The following is a 23,826-nucleotide window of genomic DNA, read 5'->3' on the forward strand; positions in this document are numbered from 1 at the left end:
TTAGCACATAATTATTAATAACTCATTATTTGTTATCAGCATAATCAATTTGATTTAAGGATGTAAATTTTTTTCTACCAAAGCAGAAGATCATTATTTTATTGACTCAAGATAGAGGCCAGTTGTCTTTGACTCTTCTTGTCCCAGATGTACATAATACTATATATTATTTTAATTAGTTTTAGATAAATCTTCTTGAAAAATAATTGAAAAGATGTTGTATTTCCAGAACAAACAGGAGTCACCAGTACACTTAATAGATTATTTTCTCATTTAAAAAATATGTTGGACTATCTTTTTTTTTAAATATATAATATGTATTATTTGTTTCAGAGGTACAGGTCTGTGGTTCATCAGTCTTTCACAATTCACAGCACTCACCATAGCACATACCCTCCCCAATGTCTATCACCCAGCCACCCCATCCTTCCCAACCCTCGACCACTCCAGCAACCCTCAGTTTGTTTCCTGAGATTAAGAATTCCTCCTATCAGTGAGATCATATGATACATGTCTTTCTCTGATTGACTTATTTCGCCTAGCATAATACCCTTTAGTTCCATCCACGTCATTGCAAATGAGATTTCGGGGTTTTTGTTGATGGCGGGGAAATTGGAGGGGGAGATGAACCATGAGAGACTATGGACTCTGAGAAACAAACTGAGGGTTCTGGTGGGGGGATGGGTTAGCCCAGTGGTGGATATTAAAGAGGGCACATATTGAATGGAGCACTGGGTGTTATACGCAAACAATGAATCATGGAACACTACATCAAAAACTAATGATGAAATGTATGGTGATTAACATAACATAATAAAATTTATAAAAAGAAATTTGAAAAATAAAATAAAAAATATGTTCAAAAATAATTTTGACTTCTAAGGCTCTTAATATAATAACAATTTGCTCTTTTTAAAAGCATTTGGTTTTATTTAAATTAAAGTGGATAGCACATTTAAAAAGTAAATTATCGTGATTAAGAAAAGTTGACAAAATAAGTTATTTCAAATTTAATACACATCTATTATTATGGTACACTAGGTCGGAAGATTCCAGGTATGTAACTTCCGCAAGGAACTTAAGGTCTAAAAAGAAGAAAACATGTACACAATTGAAATAAAGGCAAAATAGAACCATAAACACATGCAATAAGGGCACAAAGTGAACATGAATTTGATTATTTTTAAAAGTATATCTGCACGATATAAACAAGATAATCACAAAGTGGAGATCAAATGTAAATCTACTTTTATGAAGACAGAGTCTATTACTAGTACATGAGAACAAATATCTGATGGTTCACATTTCTATTAACCAGCTAAATAAGATTTCAAGAATTGTTTTATCAAGCGGTGCCCAGGTGGCTCAGTTGTTAAGCATCTGCTTTCGGCTCAGGTCATGATCCCAGGGTCCTGGGATCGAACCTCACATGGGGCTCTCTGCTCTGCGGGAAGCCTGCTTCTCCCTCTCCCACTCCCCCTGCTTGTGTTCCCTCTCTTGCTGTCTCTCTTTGTCAATAAACAAATAAAATCTTAAAAAAAAGAATTGTTTTATTGAGGTTGTATTATTAGTCATGTATATCATTGTATAGCAAATATTTTATTGCAAAAATATTTAATTTTCTTAAAGTATATCTTATGTGCCTAAGTTTTTCAAGTTTACGTGTTTGAAAAAATATTCCATTGGAAGGAAAGCCTCTTGCTCATTAATTATCTAATAAAATACAATAAATAATGTGACCCACAATATGAAACAGTAATATTCCTACACATGATAATCAAAATTGACTATTTCCTAATTACAGTAACTATATCCTACTCAAATTTTTCTAGATTTGTTCATGATTAAATCAGAATAGAAACTATATTTGTTAAAAGTATTGGAAAGAAACAAGCAACATATTTTTTAAATATTTTATTTATTTATTTGAGAGAGAGAGATTGAGCACAAGCGGAGTAAGGGTCAGATGGAGAAGCAGCCTCCCTGATCAGCATGAGGCTTGATCCCAGGACCCTGGGATCATGGCCTGAGCTGAAGGTGGATGCTTAACTGACTGAGCCACCCAGGCGCCCCAAGCAATATGTTTAAAAACAAACTAGAACAAACTATTTTATTGGCATGTCAACTTTTTCTCAGTCTGGCCAAAATCACAGTAACTCTATCAAGATCGACATGGAAAGTATTTTCATTTAAGTACCAACTCTATACACTGCTGGTGGCTATGTAAATTGGTATATATTTTGAAAAGCAGTATGTCAGTTATAATGGGAACCTTAAAAATAATGATATTTTGATTCCATGATGCTAATGTATATTCTCAAGAAATAACAAAATAAAGAGTAAAAAATAAGGAGAAGATGTCAAACTAAAATGTTCAGTGGGATGCTTACACTATGAAAAACTGGGTTCACTTCAGAGATATAGGGTCTTGGTTTGGGTTCTCATGAAATCATGACTTAAGACAGGCAGCTAGTTTATTCAGAAGGCAATCTTAAGAAACAAGCAAGAAGGATTTTTCTAACAGGCTCTCTTGTCTCTGGAGCTCTTCATTTGTCTGGCAGAGGATTTGTCAGTAGAAGTAAAGATGAATTCTCAATGCTGAAGCTGCAGCTGAAAAAGAGGGATGAACTCATTCCCCAACTTCTGAAAGAGCTGCAAAAAGCCCAGCTTTCACAGAAGGCTTTTGCTTCAAGAGTAGATAAATCCACACCACCTGAACTTCTAGGCTCCAATTCCCTGGAATCTTACATGCAGAGAAGGTTTATTTAAATGAGTACATATTTCAACCTAGGTTAAATCTTATGACCATAAGCAATGTATCACCAATCTGTGACATGTTAAATATTGAATAAAATACATTTTCTATCAAAAAGGTGAAAAAAAAGAAGTGAGAAGAGGCAGTTGGAAGAGTGAAAGTGGAAAAGAGAGAACACCAACAAAGGGTAAGCTGCTGATCTGGTTACTGCTATGAGAAACTGGATTGAGATCTTGATGTGATCCATCTGAAAAATTATGCCAATCTACATCATTTGGGGCTCCACAAAGGAAGGAATGTCTGTGAATTCATCCATTAACTTCTGAACCCCAACAGATGATTGTATTTAGAATTTTAATCCCTCACATTTCTGGGTTGCTCCATGCTCCTATAGTTTTTTAGGGGAAAAAGGTAAACAATTTGAGAGTAGTGTCACCACCTGGAAACTGAATGTTGCCGGGTTACATAGAACTGTTCACTATAGCTGCAGCTGGAATGAAAATAATACCAGATTGAAATCTGGACTAAGGACTAAGAATTTGTGGATCAGGGCACTCTAAGTCCCAACACGAATACCCACTTGGTACACTCAAATCAGCGCATGCCCACATTAAGTGCACTCAATGTGGTGGTTTCTTATACTCTAAAAAGACTTACAATTAGAAGATCAATGGAACAAATATTGTCTAAAACCCTGTCACTGTTCTTGAGACCATAATTGATGGTCTTCCTCTGTCACTGATGGTCTGTTCTCTGTTTTCATCAGCTTCAGGCATTTCTTCAGCTTACCTAGGTTAAGTGCTTGCATGGTAAGGCCATCCAGATTTCAATTCCTGAGGGAACAGAACCTTTAGTTTTCTTGCCCTGGTCAGGCTATGGTTGCTGAAATTGCCATTCCAATGTTCTCACTAGACACGGAAGCAACAAGAGAGACCCTAGTGAATTCCTCGGGTCCTAGACGTACTCTTATGTGCCTGCTGGGTACACATTGTAATCAAGATAGATTATCCTCTCCAGTATATAAATTATGTCTTTTCCTGCTAGGTACCATAAAAATCACCACATATCATCTGATATTTTAATTTATAAACAGCATCTTGGAGCACAGCACTCCAGCTCCTTAGGGTGCCATTCCAAACTGGCACTTTAGCGAAGTGTTTAATGGTCACTTGTTCTGAGGAGACATATGCAGGATTTCATCCATGCAAAGCAGGCATTCTGTAAGCCCTCAGGTCCTAAAGTGACATTTCTTATCACAGTCTCTCTTCAAGTGACATTATACCACTTCACGTAAGAATTTTCAATAATATACTTTTATTTCTTCCTTCCCAGTCTTTACAGTATTGTTGTCATACATTATGTATACATATATATTATAAAGCCCACAACCTAATGTTGTAGTCATTTATCTTTTTGAAATATATGAAATCTAAAAAAAGAAAATCACCCTTTTAGTTACCATTTCCTTTTTATACTCCAAATTTAAATCTGGTACCATTTTCTTTTACCCGAAAGTCTTCCTTTAATATTTCTTACAGTATGGGTCTGCTGGTGATGATATTTTTTAGTTTTTGTATGTGGGAAGGTCTCTATTTCTCCTTTAAAAAAAATGAATCTAAGCAATGTCCTAACTCTGTTCAGTTCTATGAAGACTGAAAGGTAAAGAAACTGCAGAAGAGTTTGAAGATAGCAGAGGTTGGTTCATGAGGTCTTATGAAAGAAGCCATCTCCATTTGATCAAAATGTAAGGTGAAGCAGCATGTGCTGATGTAGAAGATGCATCAAGTTATCCAGAAGATTAGCTAAGATCATTAATGAAGGTGGCTACATTAAACAACATTTCTGATATAGATGAAACAGCTTTCTATTGGAAGGAGATACCATTTAGAACTTTCTTAGCTAGAGAGCAGTCAATGCCTGGCTTCAAAGCTTCAAAGGACAGCCTGACCCTCTTGTTAGAGGCTACTGCAGCTGGTGACTTCAAGCTGAAGCCAATGCTTATTGACTGTTCTGAAAAGTCTTAGGTCCCTTAAGAATTATGTTAACTTGGGGCACCTGGATGGCTCAGTCAGTTAAGCGTCTGACTCTTGATTTCAGCTCAGGTCATGATTTTGGTGTTTGTGATTGAGCCCCATGTCAGACTCCATGCAAGGAGTCTGCTTGAGATTCTCTCTCACCCTATCCCTCTGCCCCTTCCCTTGTGCTCTCTCTCTCTCTTATAAATAAATAAATCTTATAAATAATTATGCTAACTCTACTCTGCCTGTGCTCTATCACTGGAACAAAAAAACCTGGATGACAGGACATTTATTTACAACATGGTTTACTGAATATTTTAAGCCCATTGTTAAGAAATACTTCTCAGAAATAAGGATTCCATTCAAAATATTACTACTCATTGACAATGCACCCAGTCATCCAAGAGCTCTGATGGAGATGAATAGTTGTCATACCTGCTAACACAATATCCATTCTGCCGCCCATGGTTCAAAGAGTAATTTTGCTCTCAAATCTTATTATTTAAGAAATGCATTTTGGAAGGCTATAGCTGCCATAGATAGTGATTCCTCTGATGGATTTGGGCAAAGAAAATTGAAAATCTTCTGGAAAGGATTCACCATTCAGGATGCTATTAAGAACATTTGTGATCAAAAGAAGAGGTCAATGGGGTGCCTGAGTAGCTCTGTCAGTTAAGCATCTGACTCTTGATTTTGGCTCAGATCATGATCTTAGGGTCATGAGATCAAGCCTCGCATCAGGTGCCATGCTGGCAGTGGAGCCTGCTTAAGATTCTCTCTCTCTCTCTCTTCCTATCCCTCTGTCCTTATCCCTACCCCTGCACCACTGTTTTTGTGCTTTCTAAAAAAAAACCAAAAAAAGAAACACAGAACACAAGAAGAGGTCAAAATATCCACATTTTCAGAAATTTAGAAAGTTATTTGTGACTTTGAGTGGTTCAATACTTCAGTAGAGGAAGTAAGTACAGATGTGGTAGAAATAGAAAGAGAACTAGAATAAGGGGATCCTAAAGATGTGACTGAATTGATGCAATCTCATGATAAAACTTGAATAGATAAGGAGCTGCTTCTTAAGAGCAAGCAAAGAAAGTGGTTTCTTGAGATGTTATTTACTCCTGGTAAGGATGCTGTGAAAATTGTTGAGATGACAACAAAGGATTTAGAATATTACATAAACTTATTTGATAAAGCAGCTGCAGGGGTTGAGAGGATTGACTGTACTGTAGGTAAAATGTTATAAAACAGCATCACATGCTGCAGAGAAGACATTCATAAAAGGAAAAAATTAATGTGGCAAAGTTTATTATTGTCTTATTTTAAGGACTTTATACATTCACCTCAACCTCCGTAACCACCACCCAAATCAATTAGCAGCCATCAGCATGGAGGTGAGACACTCCATCAACAAAAAGATTACAACTCACTGAAAGCTCTGATGATAATAAGCATATTTTAGCAATATTTTTAAATTAAGATATGTACATTGTTTCTTGAGACAATGTTATTACACACATACTAAACTACACGATAGTGCAAACATAACTTTTATATACACTGGGAAATAAAAAGTTCCTTTGATTCACTTAATTGCAATGTTCACTTCATTGAGGTAATCTGGAACTGAATGCACAGTATCTCCAAGGTATGCCTGTACTTTATAATAGATGGCTTTAGTTTTATTTCCATTTACTGATTGTCTCAATGATTCAGAAAAAAAAATTGAAAAAAAAATGACATCATGAAAACTTTTAGGAAACTAAAAATTAAAGAGTATTCCCTTAAACTGATTAAGAACATCTATAAATAATTACATCATAAAACTAGAATATAGCAAGGATATCTCCTGATACAACTTCTATTCATGATCGTATAAGAATTTCTGGCAAGTGAAATTAGGTAAAAAAAAAAAAAAATCCAGATTGAAAAAGAGCCAATTAAAGATTGATTTATTTATTATTTTAGAGAGAGATGGGGGGGCGAAGGGGGAGAGGGAGAGGGAGAAAGAATCTCAAGCAGACTCCCCACTGAGTGTGGAGCCCAAACATATGGCTTGATCTCACAACCCTGAGATCATGTCCTGAGCCAAAATCAAGAGTCAGATGCTTAACCATCTGAGCCACGCAGGCACCCCCCCTATTATTTTTTAAGATTTATTTATTTATTATTTCAAAGAGAGAAAAAAAGGAGGCAATTAAATTTTGTCCATGTATAAAATCCAGTGTAATCTATAAAAAAAGCTAGTAGAACTAACAAGTTAGTGAGGCTGTAGAACACTTGATCACTATATTAACATTTCTGTATTCTAGCAATGGAGCAGTAATAAAATAAAATAATTTTTAAATGTTATTTATTTAAGGATGAATCTAGCAAAATAAATGAGAGGGTTGTACACTGAAAATTGCAAAACATTGCTGAGAGAAGTTAAAGAAAATCTAAGTGGAGTGATATAATTTATAGGTCAGAAGACTTAATTTTATTAAGATGCTAATTCTAAGAAAATTTATCTATAAATTCAATGTAATTCTAATGAAAATCCCATAAAATATTTTCGTAGAAATTGTCATGATGTGTCCAAAATTCATATGAAAATTTGAAGACTGTAGAATAGCCAAAACAATTTAAAAAGGAAATCAAAGTTTGAAGACTAACAATAACTGATATTATTTTAAGACTTATAATAGAGATTTTTATTCAAATCAGAGCAGCATAAGCATAAAGATAAACAAACACATTAATTGAACAGAATAGAGTCCAGAAATTGATCCACATATGTATGGAGACTTATTTTTGACGAAGTTGCAAAAACAATGCAGTGGAAAAAGGATATCTTTCCATCAATAGCACTGAAAGATTTGACTATCAATTGCAGAACAACAAACTTTGAAGAATACCTCACACTATATGCAAAAATGAACTCAAAATGGATTGTAGAATTAAATGTAAAAGTTAAAATTATAAAATTTCTAGTTAAAAACAGAGGAAAATATTTGTAGCCTTAGATTAGCAAGAATTCTTAGATGCAAGTTTGACAACTCAATCCATAAAATCATAAAATGATAAACTGAACTTTATCAAAATTTAGAAGTTTAGCTCTTCAAATGATACCATCAAGAAAATGAAAGGCTCTCCATGGATTAGGAGAAAATATTTGCAAATCACACATACTTGTAAAGTTCTCAAATTTAGAAAAATATAAAGAATTCTCAAAACTCGGTAACACCCAAACAACCCAATAAAACTAGACAAAATATTTGAATAGACACTTCATCAAATGATATGGATAACAAGCATACGAAAACATGTTGAACATCATTGGTCATTAGGAGAATGTAAATTAAATCTACAATGAGATACCATTACATACTTATTAGAACAACTAAAATTAAAAACAAAACAAAACAGAAAACCCAACCATGTCAAATGTTTGATTTTTAAATAAACATAAAAAAGCAGTTTTAGATTTACAGAGATATTACAAAGATTTACAGGCAATTCCCATATACTCTACACTTATTTAATTATTAACATATGACATTAATTTTGTATATTTTCTTATTTTTAATGTACCGATATTGACACATTATCATTAAGTAAATTCCATAATTTATTCAGATAACCTTTATTTCTACCTGAAGGCCTTTTTTCTGTTCCAGCATCACATTTAGGTCATCACGTGACATTTAATTGTCATATTTACTTAGGATCCTCTTGGATGTGATAGTTTTTAAGGCTGGCCTTGTCTTTGATGGCCTTGAGAGTTTTGGTGTTTTATAGAATGTCCTTCAACTGGTTTTTCTCTAATGTTTTTCTCATGATTAGACTGGGTTATGTAATTTAGAAAGAAGATCACAGAGGAAAAATGACATTTTCATCATATGTCAGAAGTCATACTATGAACCCGATTTATCACTGTTGCTATGGACTTTAATCAACTAGCTGTGGCAGTGTTGACCCAAATTACAATTTTAAACATAAGGAAAAACAGGTGCAAACAGGTACTCACCAAATGAAAAATAAAGGCCAAGATAATTTGAAGTACAATGATGATTAAAATGATACATTAATCAAAAGTAATTAGTTGGTAAAATACAAATCAAGAAATAGTCAAGAAATAATCTAGTAGTATAGCTTTGCTTAAAAATTTAGATTGCAGACAAAGCTAATTTGGGAATTTCCGCATACAAAAAGGTAGATGGTGCCTGGGTGGCTCAGTCAGTTAAGCTTCTGCCTTTGGCTTGGGTCATGATCCCAGGGTCCTGGGATCGAGCCCACATCAAGCTCCCTGCTCAGCTGTGAGTCTGCTTCTCCCTCTCCCTCTGTGATCGCTCTCACTCTCACTCTCTCTCAAATAAATAAATAAAAATCAAAGAAAAAGAATACATCAGCAGGGAGTCTGCTTCTATCTCTGCGTCTGTCCCTCCCCCCCTGCTCATGCTCTCTCTCTCTCTCTCAAGTAAAATCTTAAAAAAAATAGATAATTTTTATTCATTCAAAATTAGTATTATATTAAAAATAAATATATATCATGTAAATATACTTGAGAATATTATCATCAGTCAGTTTCTAAGTCACTTTCCATGCAAACATGTTATACACAGTCAAAGGAAATTTATTTCTAGTTTCAGATCTGTGACTTGGTCTAGATACTACACAAGAGATACAGTGCTCCAAACAAATTTATAATCAATGCCAAACACTAAATCATGACTTACCATTATTGGTTCCAGGTGATATTTTGATTCATATATATAAATATATCATATAAATATTTATATAATTTTCACTGATGCAATGCCATATATATTTATATACAACACATAATGACATATATAAGTATGTGTATATATCTGAATTTATATGTATAAATATATATCATTTCAGCTCTACCTGTTGCTTAAGTGGGGGAATTGTAATCCTAGAAAAATTAAATTTTTATAGACTTTAAATGGATTTTTTATCCCGTGGTAGATCATATACATATGGAATATATTCAAAATGAACTGCAAAGTTGTCCCACTTAAATTTATTGCAGCAACAATTATAATCCTTAGGATTATAATCTAGTGAAAGCAACCACTGAGGGTGCTTCAGGCAATTGAGAAGCTGTCAAAAATCTCCTGTTGGTAGGCAAACCTTGGGTGCCTCCCAGGTAACTAGGCCAAATATTTCCAAACAATATTGCACTGCTGTTCCCAAGCCAGTTTTAACCTCCATTTTCCTGTAATTAGAGCCAAAGCTGCAGTGAACTACGACTCTCCTGAGACTGTAGCACCGACAATCATGGAGATTTTGTCCAGGCAGGTGGCTTAAACATAGGTAATGAAGTGATTTGAAATTAATATTTTAATGTCATATATCCAAATAAATGAGTTAGCATGTTAAAATAGCAATGCCCACATTTAAGTGTTCTGATTAATTTTCCCTTCATTTTTCCAGAAGGCATAGTTCTTGTTACGTTGCACAGCGAACTTGAAATATTCCATATGTTGAAAACTGTTATCTTCAATTAGTCCTACTCATAGAAGTCATTTATTATACAGAAAAATCTTTTTGCCTTGACAGAACATGACTTCTAGTGGTATCTGTGAGATTATACATAATGGATAAACATCTGCTCAATAAAACATTAACGATGTATACAACAAAATTATACTATATTAAAAAGTATATTGCAAAGCTTAGGTTGGAAGTTGTCATAGGACACTGAGCAAGTGGCCCCAGAAGAAGAGGGCATTTGTTCAATTTATCTTTGAATTTCTAGAGATTAGTATGTGTATATATCTGAATTTATATGTATAAATATATGTCATTTTGATCTGGCTTATAACAGAAACTCCAAAAACAGTAAAATAATTGAATGACCCATATTACTTAGTTTGCTTAATAAAATGGCAAGTGCAGTAGGATCTATATAAAATTTTATCAGTTTATCAGTGAGGATTTTTACAGTATTTACTGTATGTAAAGGAGTCATGGCAAAATATCTGTAATGTATAATGTTTCAAAAATCAATTCCCTTAAGCGAGCAAACTAGGTATATTTTATTTTATTAAACATTTTTTAGTACAGTTGACACACATTGTTACATTAAATTCAGGTGTACAACATAGTGATTCACCCTCTCTATACTTTATGTTATGCTCGTCACTAGCATATCTGCTATCTGTAACCATACAACATTATTACAATACCATTGACCCTTTTCCCTATGCTGTACCTTTTACTTCCATGACTTATTCATTCCATAACTAGAAGTCTGTATCTCCCACTACACTTCCACTCATTTTGTCCATTCCCCCCACTCTCTTTTCCCTCTGGCAACTGTCAGTTTGTTCTTCGGATTTATAGATCTGATTCTTCTTTTTCTGTTTGTTTATTCATTTGTTTTGATTTTTAGATTCCACATGAGTGAAATCATACAGTATTTATCTTTCTCAGTCTGATTTATTTCACTTACCGTAATACCTTCTAGATCTATCCATGCTTTTACAAATGGCAAGATCTCATCCTTTTTTATGGCTGTGTAGTATGTATATATATCACATCTCCTGTATTCATCTATCAATGGACAATTAAGTTGCTTCCCTATCTTTGCTACTGTAAATAACGCTGTAATAAACATAGGGGTGCATATATCTTTTCAAATCAGTGTTTTTTCAGGTTTGTGGGTGAAATATTCAGCAGTGGGATTATTGCACGGTATGATATTTCCATTTTTAATTTTTTGAGAAACTCCATATTGTTTTCCACTTGGCTATTCCAGTTTATATTCTCATCAGCATTGCATGAGAGTAAGAAGCTTGTTTGTACTCAGCGTTCCTGGAATAAGAACCCTCGAAGACAATGTTCTTGTAGCTATATTCTCAAATTATATTTTACATAACTCATATTCTTATCTATAAGTACGCCCTGACAATTTTATAGCAGTCCTAAGATAGTAACAGATATATTTTGTGAAAAAATTATATTTTCCTTTTCATATAACAAATGTCACTCATACATCACTGAACTGTATAATCCTAATTGTATAATTCTATATCACAGGGGCAATGTCTTTTTTATAACTGCAGCTAGTGATTACCTCGTATCTAAAACCACAAAGATTGTTCTTCCCATGTAATTCTTTGCTAGAAATGTTAATAGTAATGTTAACACAAATGCTGCTTCTATTTGTCAATAATATATATCTATTGAGAACTATAAAATTAGTAGAAATAATAAATATTAGAAGTGATCTTTTCTGGCCAGTCATACTGTGGATATCTACAATAAAAATAATCTCCTGGAATTAAGATAAGCTGTAAGTTATTCATGATTCAGGCATTTATATGTATATCAAAAAACCCACAGAAATTAATTATAGTATTTTTTTATTAAAATGCTATAAAAACTTTTAGGTGTAAAGTCCAAAGGGAAATTTTCTGTAAATCTGTCAACATATCTCTGACTCCTATTCTATGCATAGTTTGGCCTCCTTCATGAGTAAGAGGAAAGAAAAACAAAGCATATATACTACCAATGTGGAAAATCTAGTTTTTTATAAAATCAAGGGACTTCAGTCCTGAAACAAATATAATTTCCTGAGACAGGTCTGTTCAATAGAACTTTGTGTGATGACAGAAATTTTGTACATCTGCTTGGTTCAGTATGGTAACCACTAACCTCGTGTAGCTGAAATGTGGTTGGTATGACTGAGGATCTTAATTTTAATTTAATTTAATTCAGATTTAAATTTAGTTATATGCAGCTATGAGTTTGGACCAAGAAATTCTAAAACAACTGACTTTTTCTTTTTTCATAACACTTTAAAAATAGTGCCAAATTAAACAAAATTAAATAAATAAAATAAAAATATTAAAAAAAGGGGCGCCTGGGTGGCTCAGTCCTTAAGCGTCTGCCTTCAGCTCAGGTCATGATCCCAGGGTCCTGGGTTGGAGCCCCGCATTGGGCTCCATGCTCCATGGGAAGCCTGCTTCTCCCTCTCCCACTCCCCCTGCTTGTGTTCCCTCTCTCGCTGTGTCTCTCTGTCAAATAAATAAATAAAATAAAATAATTTAAAAAAATAGTGCAAAGTATGTGACATGGGGTATATTGTAAATATTGGAATTCAAAACAAAATTATTAAACCGCTTTTTAGGTGTTCAGTTTTAAGCATTGAGATGTAATATCCAATATCATATATTTAAAGAATACCTGAAGTATCTTTTACATCAGGAATTCTACATTCTTTTTTCTCTTTGAACTCACACTTCATTATTGACCAATTTTAAATACTAATAAATTTTCTATTTACACTTCAGCATTTTCATTACATTCAAATATAGTGAATGTTAAAAATGTATATAAATTACACATATTTGTGTCCTTGTACCTTTAGTTTTCCTTTTATTGATTCATTATATTAATTAATAAGACACAATTAAAAACACATTTTGGTAGTTATTAAACATATCAAGTAAATTTTATTAAAAGTGAAACTCAGTGGATGTTATTTATTATTACAATCAGAAAGGGTCTAACAGCAGTTCAATTATTTTTTCTTCTTTTTGATATTCACCTAAATAAATATATGGAACTACTTTTGTCAGAGACATTATTACCTGTGTTCTAGGATTTTTATGGTTTCAGGTCTCCTATTCAGGTCTTTAATCTATTTTGAGTTTACTTTTGTATATGGTATCAGAAAGTGGTCTAGTTTCATTTTTTTGCACATAGCCGTCCAGTTTTCCCAGCACCATTGATTGAAGAAACTGTCTTCCCCCATTAGATATTCTTGCCTCCTTTGTCCTAGATCAACTGACCATAGAACTTGAGTTTATTTCTGGAGTTGCTATTCTCTTCTACTGATATATGTGTATGTGTTTGTGCTGGTACCACATTGTTTTTATTACAACAGCTTTGTAGTATATCTTGAAACCTGGAATTGTGATACCTCCCGTTTTGCTTTTCTTTCTCAAGATTGTTTTGACTATTTTGTCAGGGTCTTTCATGGTTTTATATAAATTTTAGTATTATTTGTTCCAGTTTTGAAAAATGCTATTTGTGGAATTACCTTCTACAATAAATAGTATATAATATATAACTTTTGCTATGCAGTAGTCTTTGGCATCAGTAGAGAGATGAATGTGGAAGGATCATGAAAAAATAGTTATTATAATTCTTCCCCATCCTACAAGTTGTATAAATTCAGAATTTCCCAGCATGGGTCAAATGACTATGTTATCTCTGCTTAACTGCCTCCTAAACCAAAATTTGTATCAGAGAGGGGAAGGCAAAAATTCTTCCAATGGGTAATTCATGCCTTGAATAAGGAGTCTACCCAGACATGAATATTGTCTCTTTGTGTGGTACCCTAAGCAATCTGCCAAGAGGAAATACATGGTTTATTTCATCAAGTGGGAAAAGAGAGAAAGGAAACTGTAAAAGGAAAGGAAACAGTGGTATCTCCATTACCGATGTGTTCTCACACCAGTTTTAGAAAAGAGTCCACATAGAAGCGGATGTCTGGAAAGCGATATCCTATAGATTATATATGTTCACATAGCCTTTAAAGCAAATTTCATGCACGTCCACTATTACAAACTTTTTGTTTAAAGACTTTTGGTAGATAATTTTACTAGAAGTAGGAACCATTCTGACTCTTAATGTTGAGATGTATAAAAACTGTCTTGTCTATTTTTTCCACATGGAAGAAAAAATAAACTTATGCTCCCCCCTGCCCAAGAAGGTTTAAATGCTTGGAAAGTTTGCATTAATTTACAAACCTATGAGTATTTGTGATGATAGATCTGTACATGCTGTTTTAAAGTAAACTGACAGAGTAAGAAGTCATTGTTACTCCCTTTTACAAAAGGTATTTAAAGCATAATTAAAACCTCCTATTTCTAAATTATAAATGTGAATTCAATGCAAGCATATAGCCAATGTACATTTAGAAAAAGTATTAAATTTCACAGAAAAATAAATTTATTTTTTTACATTTGTTAAACGTTAAATTCATATCTCAAGAAAGTATGTGAAAATTTTATTTCCCTCATTATACAATTTTAAAGTTTTAATATCCTTAACATGAAGCAAAATAAAAATGTTAGCAAACATCTTTGAAACTATCCATTCTTTGAATACTAACAATTTTTAATTTGAAAGTAAGCAGCACTTTTATTTTTGCCAATATTTTTGGAAAAATTTCTGCTTATGCATACCTCTACCCTCTACTGCTTCAGCATATAGGAAATTTCTCCTGGTTCTTTTTTACTTTAGAGTGCCAGAAATTATTTTCCTTTCTATTCCCAACAACAAAAAAAAAGATAAAAGTTACAACCTATCATAAACCTTTCATCTAAATCTTGGACCTATTTCATCATTGCTAAATTGCAAACTTGGCGAAAAGTTGTTCTGGTCCCTTTCCACTGATTTTCAAAGTGATTGAGTTTGAGAATTGCTAGTGTAGATAAGTGAATCCCACTACATGAAAGCTTGTATTTGTATTCAATTGCTTCTTACTGCTTCTCTCATCTTACAATTCCTTCCTATTTAACCCAACCACAGATTATTATTATTGAGAATAACCAAGGTATTTGCACTGAAGAATTAGATAAAATGTCTGTTTGTACAAAGCATAATGGATCTTTATAAGGAACTTTCTCAATGTCAGCATACTATTGGTACTTGACTACAATTTTCCTCAAAAATGAGGAAGTACTTACTGCTGTGGGAAGTAGTGACTGTGGTATTAAAACTGTTCCTTTGGGCTCCTGGGTGGCTCAGTTGGTTAAGTGACTGCCTTCGGCTCAGGTCATGACCCTGGAGTCCCGGGATCGAGTCCCACATTGGGCTCCCTGCTCGGCAGGGAGTCTGCTTCTCCCTCTGACACTCTTCCCTTTCGTGCTCTCTATCTCTCATTCTCTCTCTAATAATTAAATAAAATCTTTAAAAAAAGAGTTTTCCTTTATGTCTTCATTGATAGATTATCTAGAAATTAATCTTCTTGCTCTCATAAGACAACTTCTACTGAAGCTTAAAAACAGCCACCTACCTATCTTCTCATAAAATAAAATGTTCTCTGATAAATTTGAGCCCATTCTGAAAACACATGGACTCTATATTCGTCAGGGTTCTCCAGAGAAACAGAACCAATAGAATGCGAGTGTGTGTTTAGATTGAGAGACAGAGAGAGAGAGAGAGATTTTCTTTAAAAAAATGGTTCATGCAACTGTGGAGACTGGCAAGTTCAAACTGGGCAGGGTAGGTTAGCAGGCTGAAGACAGGGAAGAGTTGACACTGGAGTTCAAGTCCTGAGGCAGACCACTGGCAGAATGCCCTCTTCCTCTGGAGAGGTCAGTCTTTTCCTTTAGGTGTTCAGCTGATTGGATGCATCCTGCCCACATTATGGAGGACAATCTGCTTTACTCAAAGTCCACCAATTCAAATGTCAATCTCATTTAAAAAAAATACCTTCACAGAAACATCTAGAATAATATTTGACCAAATATCTGGGTACCATACCTGAGCCGAGTTGACATAACAAATCAACCATCACAGGTTCCATCCTTTATTCTTTGTTCTTTTTTAATTTTAAAATATTGACTTTGAACATATATTTTGAATTTTGAATATATATATACATATATATTTCAGAGAGATGCTGGGTACTGCATAGTTCACATGCACTTTCTTTTTAATAATGAATAATGAAGGTGGCAAATATTTTTATTTTATGTCATATTTTACTGATCACTGTATTCACCATGCATAAAATAATAGTGAATCTTGATTAATGCAGTTGAACTTTGGCAACTCTAAAGAAACAGAATACATTTATTAAGATTTTGACTCCATGCTGAGAAGATGCATATAACTTTGACTGAAACACTGCTTCCAAGCTCTGACTTAAGAAGTGAAAAACAACAGATCAGTGACATTTGTATTTATGTAGAATGATTGATTTAGTTGCTCTCTATTGTTTACCTGTTGGCTCAGTAATACAGAGTTGGTGATTTCCTATATCCTTACAGTTGCCTGGGATAAAACTTGTTTCAATAAGATCTGGTTATTATTTTATTCAATATATTTTTTTCTGCATAGAAGTTAATTCATCGCTGATACAAGGAGAGATGACGGTGTCACATCTCATTTCTGTTTTGTTTTACAGGATGAGTTATGTTGCACATCATTTCAGCAGAACACATATTTGAGTGAAGAATGAAATTCTGAGAACCAGCAAGTAAGAGGAGCATCTCCAGGACCAGAGAAGAGAAAGAAGAATGGACTACAGTAATGAGTTTTCTCATCAAAATCCTGCCTAATTGAATTAATCACAGCCCTTGTCCCAATTTGTGTGTGTAGGGTGTGTGTGTGTGTGTGTGTGTGTGTGTGTAAAATTTTTTAAAGGTGTGTGAAAAGCAGACTCCACCAGATCCAGACTTTTCACAACTTTGTAATAAGTCCTTCCCCTCTTCAATAAACAAAAGAAAGTCTATAATTTATGCATGCATCTCTGGAGATGTGATATACAAAGCAAAGTTAATATTAATAAATTTCATATCAACAATCTCCACAATTAGCCATAAAATTAAAGTCATTCATAAAATTAAGGCCATACAAATGTCTTATCAGTTTTTTGATGGGAGCTGTGTAATTGACCAATTGCCCCTGAATCCATTCATTCAATAGGCAGAAACATTTGTGCTCAGTTAGAACCTGGTATTTTTTTTGCCTCTCTTTTATTTTGGTGATGAGATAAACACTAACTTATTCCCAAATTAATTTCCTTTGGAAAAATTTATATTTCTAATTATTAGCTGTATTTCTATGATAAGAGGAGGCTTAGTTGAGAAATCACTTTGCCTTTTCTCTACCAATATTAAAACTCAAAGTTTTTTCTAAGCCTCTCTCAGTTTATCTAACTGAACTATCATTAATCTCAAATGTCATCATTGCAAAATGTCACTACCTTTTATGCTATGTTTATTAGCGGCTCATAGTCTCCTCATGGAGACAACTGAATTCCAAGCTATTAAATATTTGATAATTAAAATGTATGATTAATTCATACTAGTCCTTGTTTCTTACTTGTTTACTCTCTATTTATTTTAAATTATCGTTCCCCTTAAGTTAGTTTTCACCTTATTCTTCTCATCATTTTCTTTCTTTTTGCCATTTCCAATTGTTCTCTTTTTATTGTGAGACATAATCTGACTTTAAGATTTCTCATTTCCATTTTCCTCTCTTCCTTGCTTTTATTTTACAGGAAATATGAAGTCTTATTAATTTTTCCAGAAAACGCTTTCTTTGCTAGCAATACCACCAGGAAGATAATCTTGAAAGAAAAACAATCCAACTTAAACTTTTCAGTTGGCTCCATGATGAAAAGAAGCAGTAGGTTTCTTCATGTCAAGGAGACGATTTGCAGTTGAATATTCGAAACAGCTATGCTTATTTGCCACAAAATATAGAATTAGCTGCCCAGAGCTTTGTATTGTTAATAGCTGAAAACAGGAAAAGGACAACTGTTAGAGAGTAGTTTAAGAGGGGAGATAAAATAGAATTTGCAAAAATATTTCTGGGTCCTTCAAAAAATAGAACTGAGATTTTGAAAACCACATATTCAAATGCATATTCATTAAAAAGACAGGACATAAACATAATTAGCCAGCCCTACCCACTTTCTCCCTTCTCACTTTCCCAGTTTGTTCCATCATTACATAACTGTGGTGTCCTAGACCAAACTACTGACATAACATTTTGGATCTCTTTTGTACTCTTCAATATAGGAATGGAAAAGAAATCTTCTTTCACATGTGCACTCATTAATGAGTGTTGACTGCCTGCAGGGCTCCCCCAGCAGAACTGGAGGCCATGTCTGGGTTCAGGAACAATTGGGGAGGAGAAAAGGGGTGCGTCCACCTACACCTACAATTACACAGTGGGCAACAATTTTAACATAACAATTCAGTTCACTATTTTACTTGTGATTCATAATAATATTTAGCAAACTGCTTTGAATTATTTTATAAATGGCTGGAAAAATGCAATATTTGAACTAGTGAGAAAAAGTGGGAGGGAAATATGCTTTAGGTAATACAGTACATAAAATTATTTTGTATATAATACACAGTATAGGAGAATGTGTTTTATAAAATAAAATCAAATGTCTTATAAAGTTAACTATATTATTCTTATGAAAGTTTAGAACTTAATTAGACTGAAGAGAACTACTTTTGGGTACGTGTTACTAGAAATTAACAGCACCTATGAAATACCTTCCTGTTGTTGAACATACAATTAAAAAAGCACACAATTAAATAAATATATATATATATGTAAGTACGTACAGTATATTTATATATGTAGTTTACAATAGTTATTTGAAAATCTTTAAGACAACTTTGTTAAAATTTTAGTTGCCCAAATTTAATTCTTTTTTTTAAGATTACTTATTTATTTTAGAGAGAAAGAGAGGGTGAGCAGGGTTGGTGGGGTGGGAGGCAGAGGGAGAGAGAGAATCCCCAATGTGAGGTTTGATCCCACAACCTTGAGATCATGACCTGAGCCGAAATCAAGAGTTGGACACTTAACCAACTGAGCTACCCAGGTGCCCCCTGAAGTTTTATTCTTATATTTAAAAAGGAAATTTCTTATAAAAAGAGAATGTTAAACAATTTGGTAAGTTTCTTCTACACTCCAACATTCATTTGTGAAGTTTAAGATTTTATATTTTTGATGTTGCCCAACAAATTGAACTACATATGCTTTTCAATGACTCATTTATAAAACAGCTGATTTGATACTCCCATTGCATGGAAGCTGGCCAGTGTTGCAATATAGGAAACAATTCAATTCTAAACATAGCTCACTGAGATTTCTATATTGAAAAGCCACTGTTGTCCTTTAGAAAACCACTGAAATGAATTTAGTGGCTGGGAAAACTGCCAGACAAACAGAAATAAAAACCAACTCCTTTAAACCATAGAATTACAACATCAAAGTAAGCATAATTACCACTCTTCATATCTTTGTCCTGCTGGCCACTTCAACTCTGCCCTCACAGAGAATCTAAGTTTTTAGAGTGACAAACTAGGCTGAATTTTGGCTTTAGAACATTCAAATTTTCCAATACTGTTATCTGCAAATTAAACATCCTTCTCTACATTACACTTTTAGTTATAGAAAACTAATAATATCTCATATTATTAATGTATACACACATTTATCCCATGTATAAATATTTAAAATTAATACTAAAATTAAAAAGCAATGGTCTACTTAGTGGTGAAAATCCAAAGACATTGAAATTAAAATTAGAATAATGTTAAATAGACTTCTCTTGACCAATAGTTTTAACCTTGGTATAAACATAAAAATATACTTAAGAAAAAGATAATATCAATATTGGAAAAGTGGAAAAAAATTATTTTTTAACATTAAAAGAATATACTTAACTGGAAGAAAACTATTGAAATTTATTAGATAATTTGTAAGTTTTGAGGTCATACAACAGGTAAATAAAAAACCAATAGATTTAATATAAAATAAAAACATTTGAAAATAAATTTCAATGTTGACCCATTCAAAATGAGATGTCTATATGTATACATATATAATTTGCAACAAGTATGAAATGCACAGGTTCTATATGAAGATAAGTAAAAACCACTGTTAAATACCTTAAAGAAGATTTGAATAAAGGGACATATGATGGGGATCAAACTATTTAATTGTATAAAGATATTAATTATTCTCGTTAAGAATCATGTAGTATTCGATCAAAATCGATCGTATTTCTCAGCATTTTGAGGATACTTGTGCTTATGTATACCATAATTTAAAATTTTAATTTATGTAAAAGTAATAAATATTATAAAATATATGTAGCAAAACTTTTTTTTAAGATTTTATTTATTTATTTGACACAGAGAGAGAGAGAGAGACAGTGAGAGAGGGAATACAAGCAGGGGGAGTGAGAGAGGGAGAAGCAGGCTACCCACTGAGCAGGGAGCCCGATGCGGGACTCAATCCCAGGACTCCGGAATCTGGACCTGAATCGAAGGCAGATGCTTATCGACTAAGCCACCCAGGTGCCCCTGTAGCAAAACTTCTAAATGCTATGTGCTAAAAAGGCAGAATGTATTTTATATAATTAGATTTTATGTGACTTTTATTTAAGTTATTTACTTTTTGCTTATTTTTATTATTTTAAATTTAAAATCATAATCTCCCCTTAGAACTTTTTTCTTTTTTTAAAGATTTTATTTATTTGACAGAGAGAGAGAGACAGTGAGAGAAGGAACACAAGCAGGGGGAGTAGGAGGAGGAGAAGCAGGCTCCACGCCAAGCAGGGAGACGGATGAGGGGCTGGATCCCAGGACCCTGGGGTTAATGACCTGATTTGAAGGCAGAAGCTTAACGACAGAGCCACCCAGGAACCCCTGCCCTTAGAATTTTCTAACTAGAAAAAATTAATTATAGAAACACTTCAAAATGTTAGACATATAAAAGATTAAACTCAATGTTGGTTTGTGCATTTCTGAAGTTCAAAAATAAAAACAATGGTCCTTCAAGTCACTGGGGAAATTCAGATGTGCTGAACTAGGGAATTACAAATTAAAAGAAGAAAAAGTGTTTTGCTTAACAATAAATAAATAAATAAATAAATAAATAAATAAATCATCAAAACAATTGTATGCTATTTTATGAATTTGGCAATATTCACAAGTGCTATTCAATGTATTTTGGAGTGATTTCTCTTGTATCATAAGCACTCAGTGTATAATTTTGTTCTCTAGGTTTCTCTTTATTTTGTATTAGAATAAAATAATTTTACATCATTGTAATGACAAATGTATTCCAAAAAGCCATAATGTCTTTCATAGTTATTTAATTATTGGCTTATTCAGGATATCTTAAACTATGTTTTCATTTCACATTGATATTATATGCTTTGATTCCATTTTTCTTCAACCTCATATTCTACAAATAATTCTGTGAATGTTTCGATCAAAACCAGTATATTTGTAGGAGAAAGCAAAGTATTTCTCTCCTAGTATCTCCTCCAAACAACTCATAGTTTCCTTATGAATTAGTTGTTCCAAAATGTATAAGATAAAATTCAATGGAAAATGATCTTTTAAAATCTGTTATTACACAACCCTTAGAATATTGTTGACTGGAAATCATGCACAATTTTATAATAGTGATAATTGAGATTACTATATTGTTTATTTTGCTACATGACTTATAAAATATTGAGTCACTACCTCATTTAATTTAAATTATGAGCAAATGAGGTATTCTCCCTAATTATGTAGTCAAGATAACAAATTTAGGCTGAATAATTGACTGTAGTAGCAATGCAGAAATAGAAGGGGTTGAGTCAGGACTCAGATCCAAGAAATTTCTAGTTGAATCCTTTTTTTTTTTAAATGATAGAATCCTTCCAAAATATTAAAAAAAAAAAAACACTTATTTTTATTCACACCTACTATTGTTTTTGACTGGTAAATGGGCCATTGGTTGTAATACTTCATTTTGCAAGAAATGAAGAGAATGGTGTTATTAAGAAAGGGATCATAGTCTCACACAGTGCTTGTGTCATACCACATCATTCATAGCTTCTAACAACCCCTGAGATGAGACAATATCCTCTCTGAACAAATAAAAATCCCTTCAAGTGAGGTAGTTTTTGAAAGTCATTATATTGGAAAATAAAAAAGCAAGGATTTGAATCCAAGCCTAAACACACGGATATATGTGCTTCTCTTAAAACACTGCTCTGCATATCAGGTTTGACCACAAGGCTCTGTACTTTGAGTTCCACAGTAATTATTTATTTTCCCATTAGTCTCAGGAATTATCTCAAAATCTACAGCCTAGTATTATGCTAAATAAGGTAACTGTATATTTTATTTTTTATATTTTGTTCATAGATTATCATGTCACGCAAGTTGTGTTGACTTAATACATTTATTGAAAGATTTTTATTCTCCTTCAACTTTCTGGCCCATGGATAACTCTTAGTAAGTCAATAGTCAATAGTTAAAAGAAGCATACATCTAAATTCTGACTACAATAAATCTGTATGGGCAGGTCTTCAAAATCTTTTTTTTTTAAAGATTTTATTTTTATTTATTTGACAGAGAGAGAGAGCAACAGAGGGAACACAGGCAGGGGCAGAGGGAGAGGGAGAAGCAGGCTCTCTGCCAAGCAGGGAGCCCGATGTGGGGCTCGACCCCAGGACCCCAGGATGGTGACCCAAGCTGAAGGCAGATGCCCAATGACTGAGCCACCCAGGTGCCCCAAAATCTTGAATAAATCTAGGGTACACATTCTCTTACATCATTACTTTTTAAAAAATGTTTTAAATATTTGGGACATTTAGTGATTTAGGTGGTTATCCTTTCCATTCTCCAATTTTCTTTCTTTATTTTATTGGAAGAAATCAATTTGGTTCAGATATCAAAAGTGTAACTTCTAAATAGCATGCTCTTTTAAAAGAAAGTACAGATTTCATAAAGCATTCAGTTGTATGATAGCACAAATGGGAAACATCTCTGATCAAAATTAATTCAGTTGCATAACAGCCAATTTGTAACCAGGACAATAAATAACTGCTGACACTAAGTTTGGATGGAACATAATTTATCAGATAAAAACTAGAGGTCATGATGCATGTAAGGCAGCTCTCTGCAGTGCTGAATTTGGTTGCAAAATAATTTAACTAGGACTTTTGAAGCAATTAATTCATTAAAGGCTGCCATTTTTCAGCCAAACAAAACATTCCTTTTCCCTTCAAATATGAGGCAGACTGTGTCTGACCTATTAAATTCTCCAAGTATTTTACAGTTTATAGTTTAAAAATTTAGTGAGACAGATACAAACTAATCATGTCAAACACATTTTTACATACATATTTAAAACTTAAATTAGGCACAAATATATAAGATGGGCAACTATCTCTACAGAGACCACAGCTAACAAAGAAAAACTTGATAATCTGGAAGTTTTGGAAAATGTGTCCTTCTGGATGGCTCAATTTTAGAAAAGTGAAGTGTATAA

Source organism: Callorhinus ursinus, unplaced genomic scaffold, assembly GCF_003265705.2.
Source record: "Callorhinus ursinus isolate GAN/ISIS: 27379988/994484 unplaced genomic scaffold, GSC_fseal_2.0 scaffold4, whole genome shotgun sequence".
Taxonomy (NCBI): Eukaryota; Metazoa; Chordata; class Mammalia; order Carnivora; family Otariidae; genus Callorhinus; species Callorhinus ursinus.